The sequence below is a fragment of the Lactuca serriola genome, chromosome 6 (genome assembly GCF_051521515.1).
Source record: "Lactuca serriola cultivar US96UC23 chromosome 6, Lser_US96UC23_V15, whole genome shotgun sequence".
Taxonomy (NCBI): domain Eukaryota; kingdom Viridiplantae; phylum Streptophyta; class Magnoliopsida; order Asterales; family Asteraceae; genus Lactuca; species Lactuca serriola.
The window spans coordinates 816055-826408 of record NC_136413.1 but is presented as its reverse complement, the minus strand read 5'-3'; positions in this window follow the sequence as shown (position 1 = coordinate 826408).

Below are 10354 nucleotides of genomic sequence, written 5' to 3'. Positions count from 1 at the left end.
AAGCCTAGATCCAAGCTTTAGGGTTTTGTATGAGCACATAGGAATGTTCTTTTGTGTAAAACCCATCAGTGGTATCAGAGCCTTGATTGACTTCTATTGTATTTGATGCTTTGTGTTTCATTCATGCTTAAAAAATCGAGTTTTTGGTCTTCTGCCTGACAGACTCGGCGAGTCCCAATGTGGGCTCAACGAGTCCATAAGGGGACTCGGCGAGTCGGGACGTCAGACAGAGAGATTTTTGGAATGCCTATTTTGTTGTGGGATGATTACCAAATCATTTCTAACTAATAAAATATGAATTTTATTAATATTGGATGATTATCCTTGCAAAAATAAAATATTTTTTCAAATTAATTGAATAATTATTTCCTTATATGATAAATATTAATTATTTGAATTTATTTGATCATTATCTTGCATAACATTGGATTAGGTCAAAATTAGATAATCACCATAATTAATTGTTTAATTATTTATTTGAATTTTGATCTAGTTAGTTTTGAAATGTTTCAAAACTTGCCCTCAAGTTTTGGAATTTAATTTTTGAGTTAAAAGTTTAATTTTGAAATTATTAAATTCCAAACCCTAGAATTTTACAAGTTTAAAATTCACCATATACTATTATAATATTATAAGAATAATTATTACAAATGTATAACTTAAATGCTAGTCTTATCGTTAGTAGGCCTCATTCACGAAGCCGATCTATAAGGGGGTATAAGGTTATGACCTATAAAATGGTTGTTTAATGGGTTTCCACTCTCACACATCGCTTTCTTGATTGGTGGAGGGTTGTTAGCCGAACGAGTAGGATATGGCAAACCATTCCTCATTAAAAGTATAATGAATTTATAAAGTAACTAATTTTTTTTTTTCAAAATTCCTAATATTAGTTACTTTAGGCAAAAGTGAATTGATGCAATTCCATGAAATTACACTTTGTACCCTTGCTAAGACGTTGGTGGAGCGTGTGTGGTTAACTGGCAAACTAATTGGGCTCTAAGCAAAGGTGGCAAAGGGTGACTCGATGTTTGTCATAGATCGATGGAACATGTGTGGTTAACCGGCATGTCGATTAGGCGACTGTAACATTGGGGGCACCATGTACATTTGCATGGTTATTCACACCCGGTTTATGATCCTCGGCATCGCAGTCACAAACTTATGGGGCATATCGAGATTTAAACATGCCATTGAAAATTTCAATGAATCTCAAAAGATCTAGGAGTTTTCAATACATTTAAAACTTAACTTTAATTTGTTTTTCATGGTGGAAATTAGTGACTCATCATTCACTTACCTTCAAATTATTTGTTGTTTAGATTACGGCATCCCTTTTCTAAATTGCAAATAATGTTGTTGGATCCTTGCCCTAATTTCTCATTTGAGTGTTTAATTGGGGATTCTTATCTAATCAAACTTTGTCTCTTTTATTTTTCAGATGTCGAACTTGAAAAACAACACTTCTGGCTCATTCTCACTCATGAACTTGTGTGGGAGGGTGATCTTTGAGGGGAACAAGCTCAATGATTGGACCCGTAACATAAGAATGGTCACCCACTACGAGGACAAGGAATATGTCCTCGATAAGGAGCTGACAGAGGTGGACACGAACACTACCACTCCCAAAGAGATCGCTGCCTTTGAGGCCCACGAGTGTGACGCCACAAAAGTCCATTGCATCATGCTAGCGACAATGACTGTTGAACTGCAAAAGTCCTACGAGGATTTCTATCCCTCCGAAATGCATCAGGATTTGGTTGAAAGTGTTGGAATAGTGTCTAAGGCTGCAACTATATTAGGCAAGTATTTGACCCGGTTGTGCATGGTCCTTTTGGGTTGCCTTCACCATAGCAACTTGATAGGATGATTTATTATGAGAGAGTAAATATTATTAATATATTATGAGAATAATATAAAGAATAATATATATTGTTATTTGATTAATATAAGTCATAGAACTAATTGGAATTAATTTGGTGACTTAAAGAGATTAATTAAATAAAGGGGTATAAACTGTCAATTGTTTGATAGTTAAGCTTTAGACTGTAAATCCATATAGATATACAAGGGACGGATTCTAGAAGCTAAGATAGCTTCAAAATCGTCCAAGACTTATCTATGGAAAGGATTTGGATAGCCTTAAGAGAAGATTATCCAATTAGGGTTTAGGTTGTAACCCTTAAGGAGTCTACAAGTATAAATAGACCCTATGGCTAAGGGAAATCAAAACCTCACCTAAAGTAAGAGAACCCTGGCCGATTTCCTCCCCTCTCCTCTCTCCTAAATCATCTTCCTTGCTATTGGTGTTTGTAAGCCATTAGAGGAGTGACAATTGTGACTCTAGAAGCTCCAAGACTACAAGATCAACAAGGAATTCAAAGGTATGGTTCTAGATCTGTTTCAATGTTGTTATTTAATCTAATTAGTCATTAGAAGTCTTGGATTCAAAGCATGTTTAATTAGAAAGCCTAGATCCAAGCATTAGGGTTTTGCATGCGCACATACGAAAGTTCTTATGGCTAAAACCCATCAGTGGTATCAGAGCCTAGCTTGGTTTTCATTAAATTGTTGCTTGATTAACTGAAACTAAACTGCAAAATTCAATTTTTGTGTTTCTGAGTCATGGACTCGGCGAGTTCCAAAGTGGACTCGGCGAGTGGGCCTGACTCGTCGAGTCCCTTTGTGCACTCGGCGAGTCCAAGCGTCAGGAATGGCCAGATTCGGGATTTTTTTTTCATAATTATCTTATGGAAACTTACCTTAATCATATTAGATCAACTTAAATCCGATTTTTTGATATATATATATATATGACTATAATCTTGATCTAATTAAAGATATTTATCAACTAATAAAATATTTAATTTCCTTATATGATAATTAATTAATTATTTTGATTATTTTGGTAATTATCTTAAAAAGGAATCTTGAATAAAATCAAATATAGATAATTAGGATATTAATTGTTAATTGGGATTATTTGTTATTTGATCCTCCATGTTTTAAATGATTAAAACTTGTCCTCAAGTTTTGAAATTTATATTTTGTGATTAAAAGTTTTAATTTAGACAACTTAAATTTCAAAACCTAGATTTTAAAAGGTTTAAAATACAACCCTATACTAATATGATATTACTAGAATAATATATATATATATATATATATATATATATATATATATGTATATGTATAACTAAATTCTAGTCTTACCGTTAGTAGGCCTCATTCACGAAGCCAATCTATAAGGTGGGTATAAGGTTGCGGCCTATAAAATGGCGCTTAATGGGTGTACACTCACACTCACCGCTTGCTTGATTGGTGGAGGGTCGTTAGCCGAACGGGTAGGATAGGGCAACCTCATCCTCTCATTAAAAGTATATTAAGTAATACAAAGTAACTACACATATTTTAAAATTTCCCAATCTTAGTTACTTTAGGAAAAGTGAATTGATGCAATCCCATGAAATTACACTTTGCACCATTGTTAAGAAGTTAGTGGAGCGTGTGTGGTTTACCGGCACACTAATTGGTTCTAAGCAAAGGTGGCAAAGGGTGATTCATTGTTTATCATAGTTCGATGGAGCGTGTGTGGTTTACCGGCACATCGAATAGGTGATCGTTACAATGAAGGCACCATGTGAATTTGCATGGTAATTCACACCCGCTTTGTGATCCTCGGTATCCCAGTCACAAACAAGAGGGGCATATCGAGATTTAAACATGCCATTGAATAGTTTCAATGAATCTCATCCGAACCTAGGAATTCTTAAAAACACTTAGGACTAATAGTTTAAGTTTTGTGATGGAGAATTAATGAATCGTCATTCACTTACCTTCAATTTATTTGCATGTTAGATTACGGCATCCCTTTTCTAGTATGTAAATGTTATTGGGTGATAATTAGGGATTCTTATTCTAATCTATCTTTGTCCTTTCTATTTGTAGATGTCGAACGCTAACAATGCTGCTGCTAGTTCTTTCACGTTGATGAGCCTTTGCCAAAAGGTCACCTTCGATGGAACGAACTTTAGCGAATGGATAAGATACATTCACACCATTGCTCGCTATGAGGATAAGGAGTATGTCCTCGATGAGAAGCTTGAGAAGATCAACCCCGAAATCGCTACTCCGGCTGAAATCACCGCTTTTGAAACTCATGAGCGAGATGCAACGAAGGTACATTGCATCATGATTGCCACCATGAACTCCGAATTCCAAAAGTCCTATGAGGACATGTACCCGTACGAGATGCATCAAGACTTATTGGAGAGATACCACCAAAATGAGAGACAAGAGCGTTATGAGATTTTCACCAACATGATTTCCGCTAAGATGGGTCATGGAGAATCTCTTACCGTGCACCTGCAAAAGATGCAAAGGTATGTCGACCACCTTCGCAAGTTAAATGTTGACTTTGGGGAAGACTTGACGATCGATATGGTGCTTCACTCTTTGCCTCCGATGTACAACCAATTTAGGATGACCTACCACATGAACAAAGAAGAGGTCACCCTAAGCAAACTCCAAGGTCTATTGAGGGTTGCTGAGAGCAACTTCAAAGACAAGTCTGTTGCACCAACTCCCAATCCTCCTGCTGCTCCTGTCTTGGCTATTGGTCAAGGTAAGGGAAAGAAGAGGAAAGCTTCATCGAAGAACTATCGCAAGGTTAAAGCCCGAGATGGTGCCTCTTCTAGTGGGACCAAAGTTGATCCCGCTAAGCCCTGCCCTAACCCGAAGGAGGCAGGGTGCCACCACTGCCACAAGATAGGACATTGGAAGAGAAGCTGCCCAGAGTACCTGCAAGCCATCAAGGAAGGAAAGATCAAGCCATCTTTTGCAGGTATATACACAATTAAATCTAACAACTCTAATCATGCTATTTCTTGGGTTCTTGATACCGGTTGTGGTTACCACATTTGTTCTAATGTGCAGGGACTAAGAAGAAGTAGGGATGTGGAGCAAGGAAGAATCAATCTAATCATGGGGAACAGAAGATCGTCGCCTGTGACCAAGATTGAAGTGTATTCTTTAGTGCTTAGGAATAATTTGTGTTTAGATTTGAACAATTGTTACTATTCGCCAGAAATGGCTAGAAACGTCTTTTCATTTCATGGTTTATATAGACAAGGTTTTAGATTTTCTTTTAATGAGAATGGTTCCATTTTAGCTTACTGAATGGTGTCTTTTACTTTGAAGCTATACCATGTAATGGAATTTATGAAACTGTTATGATTGTTGATAACTTAGGAAATGATGTTTTGAACATAGATTCTTCCACTAGTATGGATAAAGCATCCTTGTGGCATTGTCGTCTTGGACATGTCAACAAGAAACGCATAGCCCAACTCCAAAAGGATGGAGTGTTGGAGTCATTCGACCTTAGGGAAGATGACACGTGCAAGTCTTGTTTACTTGGGAAGATGACTAAGTCACCCTTCACGAGTACATGTGAAAGGCGTGAGGGTCTATTGGACCTAATACATACCGATGTATGTGGACTGTTTAGATCAACCACGAAGGATGGGAACCGCTTCTACGTGACTTTCACCGATGATTATAGTAGATATGGGTATATCTATTTAATCAAGCAAAAGTCAGAAACCTTTGAAAAGTTCAAAGAGTTTAAGAATGAAGTGGAGAATCAATTGGGAAGGAGAATCAAGATGCTTCGATCCGATCGAGGAGGAGAGTACCTAAGTCTTGAATTCCACGATTATCTCAAGGAGTGTGGAATAGTTTCGCAATTGACGCCTCCTAGGACACCGCAGTTGAATGGTGTGGCAGAAAGGCGTAATCGAACCTTATTGGATATGGTTCGCTCTATGATGAGTCGTGCTTCACTACCTATCTCTTTCTGGGGGTATGCCTTAGAGACTACCGCCCATATCCTTAACCGAGTCCCTACCAAGAAGGTTGCCAAAACACCTCACGAGATGTGGACAGGGAAAGCTCCCTCATTGGCACATATCAAGGTTTGGGGTTGCGAGGCTTTCGTAAGACGAGATACTCACGATAAGCTTGAACCTTGAAGTGAGCGATGTATTTTCATCGGCTACCCGCAGACATCCTTTAGATATCTCTTCTATAGACCGAAGGACGATGTTGTCTTCGTTGCGAGGAGAGGAGTTTTCCGAGAGCGAGAACTCATAAGCCAAGGAGACAGTGGGAGGCAAATCGAGCTTGAAGAGATTCAAGAGTCGATAGATGAAGGAACCTCTACCACTAGCACTCAACCCGAGGAGGAAACTCCGGTTGAACCGATTGACGAGTCCTTACCTCTTAGACGTTCCGATAGAGTTAGAGTTCATCCCCAGTTTTATGGTTTTCATATTACTACCGAAGGGGACACGTATATTAGTGATGGTACACTAATAAATCTTGATGAACCTAATAGCTATAAGGAAGCCATGGCAGGCCCGGAGTCTACAAAATGGAAAGAGGCAATGGATAGCGAGATCCAATCCATGTATGACAACCAAGTTTGGAATTTGGTTGATTATGTGCCCGGACGTAAGACCGTTGGGTGCAAATGGGTCTTCAAGAAGAAGACCGACGTGGATGGAAAAGTACACACATATAAAGCGCGATTGGTTGCGAAGGGCTTTACTCAAACTCCCGGAGTTGACTATGATGAGACCTTCTCACCAGTTGCGAAGATAAAATCTATTAGAGTGATGCTAGCAATTGCCGCATTTCATGATTATGAGATTTGGCAAATGGATGTCAAGACCGCTTTCCTTAACGGAAAGTTGGTTGACGATGTTTGCATGGCTCAGCCATAGGGGTTTGTGGATCCGAAGCATCCAAATAGAGTGTGTAAGCTTGAGAAGTACATTTATGGACTTAAGCAAGCGTCTCGCAGATGGAATCTCTGCTTCGATGAGAAAGTCAAAGAGTTTGGATTTGTACGAAGCGAAGATGAATCATGTGTATATGTCAAAGCCAGTGGGAGTATAGTAAGCTTTCTCGTTCTATATGTCGATGACATATTACTCATAGGAAACGACATCCCGACTCTACAGGAGGTTAAGTCCTGTCTCGGGAAGTGCTTCGCTATGAAGGACCTCGGAGAGGCTTCTTACATTTTGGGAATAAGGATAGTAAGAGAAAGAAGTAAGAGACTAATTGGACTTAGTCAGAATACTTACTTAGAGAAGGTACTGAAACGTTTTAGTATGGAAAACTCGAAGAAGGGAGAATTACCGATACAAAGTAATGCCAAGTTGAGTAAGACTCAAAGTCCGAGTACTGAAGCAGAGATAACAGAAATGAGCCGAGTACCATACGCTTCCGTAGTTGGCTCAATCATGTACGCTATGACTTGTACTCGCCCTGATGTAGCCTTCGCTTTGAGCATGGTTAGCAGATATCAAGGGAACCCTGGCAGAGCACATTGGATTGCGGTGAAGAATATCCTTAAGTACCTTCGGAGGACGAAGGAATGGTTCTTAGTCCTCGGAGGGAGTGATGACTTGAAGGTGCGAGGGTATAGTGACGCCCGTTTTCAGACCGACAGGGACAACTACCGTTCGCAGTTGGGCTGGGTCTTTACCCTAAATGGAGGAGCAGTGACATGGAAGAGTTCCAAGCAGGAAACCGTAGCTGATTCAACGTGCAAATCAGAGTACATTGCAGCGAGCGAAGCGTCGAAGGAGGCAATATGGCTAAAGAACTTCATCGGTGATCTTGGAGTTGTACTTGCCATAAAGGAGCCAATGGAGATTTTCTGTGATAACGAAGGAGCGGTTGCCTTAACCAAGGAACCATGGGATCATGGTAGATCAAGACATATCGACAGAAAATATCACTTCATTAGACATCGTGTAGAAGAAGGACAACTCGTAGTGAAGAGGATATCATCAGAAGATAACCCAGCAGATCCGCTTACGAAGGGACTGAGTAGGGTTAAGCACTTGCAGCACGCTAGGAGTATTGGGCTGAAGGATGATATTAGCATAGATTAGATAGTATTAGAAACGTGTAATAGATAAATGTAATTAACCTTTGATGATTAAATAAAGGAGTTTTATTTATGAGTAATGTTACTATCTTATGTTAATTGTTTAGCTATTGTTTCACTTTGCATGTTTTGACTTCCAGAATAATTGAGTTTATTAGGAATAATCGAATTGTTCAAATTGTCCACAATCGTTCATATGTTGGAAGTAGATATGAATAAAGATTGTCATGAATTGGTGTGTAGATTGGCTAAATGGTTTTAGACATAGCAAAGGGTTGCTGCAACGTTCATGAGTACTTATGAACTAGTTTTGAGCATTGGAACAAACTCGCGCTTGCTGGAATCACCTTATGGAATATGATATAAAAGGGTGATCGCAAGACGATAATATCGTATAGTCTTAAAACCTAGATATATGATTTGTTATTTGTTAATTGATTGTACATTGATAATGCGAAAACGCATCAGTAACTCGGTGTTATAAAACGCATTGTTGTGTATAGTTGGTTAATGAATAAGTAAATGCATATAAGTCGAAGTTTATCTATAACTTTTATCTAAGAAGGTAAAAGCGATATCTCGGCCGCTCGATGATTTGATTTGACTTATGTGTCGGGCCCGGTTAGAATTGAATTGATGTGTTTGATTAAGTTCTATGTCGAATAAATCAGAGATCGAGAAACCTAAATGCTTGACTAACCGTTCCATAGGATTGTCAGCATGATATCTAACAGAGGACTGTACGTTCCCTTATCTAAAGGACAAGATTGATTAGATCAGAGTTTGACAGCGTCTTTGAGAGCTACGATTGCAAACCGAATTGTAATTGTGCTTATAGTTACTAGACTTATCCAAGTGGGAGACTGTTGGAATAGTGTCTAAGGCTGCAACTATATTAGGCAAGTATTTGACCAGGTTATGCATGGTACTTTTGGGTTGCCTTCACCATAGTAACTTGATAGGATGATTTATTATGAGAGAGTAAATATTATTAATATATTATGAGAATAATATAAAGAATAATATTTTGTTATTTGATTAATATAAGTCATAGAATTAATTGGAATTAATTTGGTGACTTAAAGAGATTAATTAAATAAAGGGGTATAAACTGTCAATTGTTTGATAGTTAGGCTTTAGACTGTAAATCCATATAGATATACAAGGGACGGATTCTAGAAGCTAGGATAGCTTCAAAATCGTCCAAGACTTATCTATGGAAAGGATTTGGATAGCCTTAAGAGGAGATTATCCAATTAGGGTTTGGTTGTAACCCTTAAGGAGTCTACAAGTATAAATAGACCCTATGGCTAAGGGAAACAAAACCTCACCTAAAGTAAGAGAACCCTGGCCGATTTCCTCCTCTCTCCTCTCTCCTAAATCATCTTCCTTGCTATTGGTGTTTGTAAGCCATTAGAGGAGTGGCAATTGTGACTCTAGAAGCTCCAAGACTACAAGATCAACAAGGAATTCAAAGGTATGGTTCTAGATCTGTTTCAATGTTGTTATTTAATCTAATTAGTCATTAGAAGTCTTGGATTCAAAGCATGTTTAATTAGAAAGCCTAGATCCAAGCATTAGGGTTTTGCATGCGCACATACGAAAGTTCTTATGGCTAAAACCCATCAGAAAGGTATGACCAAAGTGCGAGGCAAGAGAGGTACGAGATCATAACTTCGATGATCACGAAGAAGATGAGAGACAGAGATTATGTCACTGCTCATCTGTATAAGATGTAGTGGTATGTTGACCGCCTGTTGAAGTTAAATGTTAACTTCGATAAAGAGCTGGCAACTGACATCATCCTTCATTCACTGCCACCCTGCTTCAACCAGTTTCACATGACCTACCACATGAACAAAGAGGAGGTCACATTAAGCAAGCCGCAAGGTCTATTGAGGACTGCCGAGAGTAACCTCAAGGACAAGTTCGTTGCACAAACTCCTACTCCTACTGCTTCTCCAGTCTTGGCTATTGGGTAAGGAAAGGGTAAGAAGAGGAAGGCTCCCTCAAAGAGCCACCATAAGGGAAAGTCCCATGATGGCACCTCTTCTAGTGGAACCAAGGCTGGTTCTGCTAAACCCAACTCCAACCCTAAGGATGCAAAGTATCATCATTACCGCGAAATAGGGCATTGGAAATGAAGCTGCCCAAAGTATCTGCAAGATATCAAGGATGGAAAGATCAAACCGTCCTTCGTAGGTATTTACACTATTAAATCAAATGATTCATCGCATGCTATTTCTTGGGTTCTTGATACAGGATGTGGTTTTCACATTTGTTCTGATTTGCAGGTCCTAAGAAGAAATAGGAATGTGGAGCATGGGAAGATAAACTTGATCATGGGGAACAGAAGATCGTCGCCTGTCATCAAGAATGAAGTTTACTCTT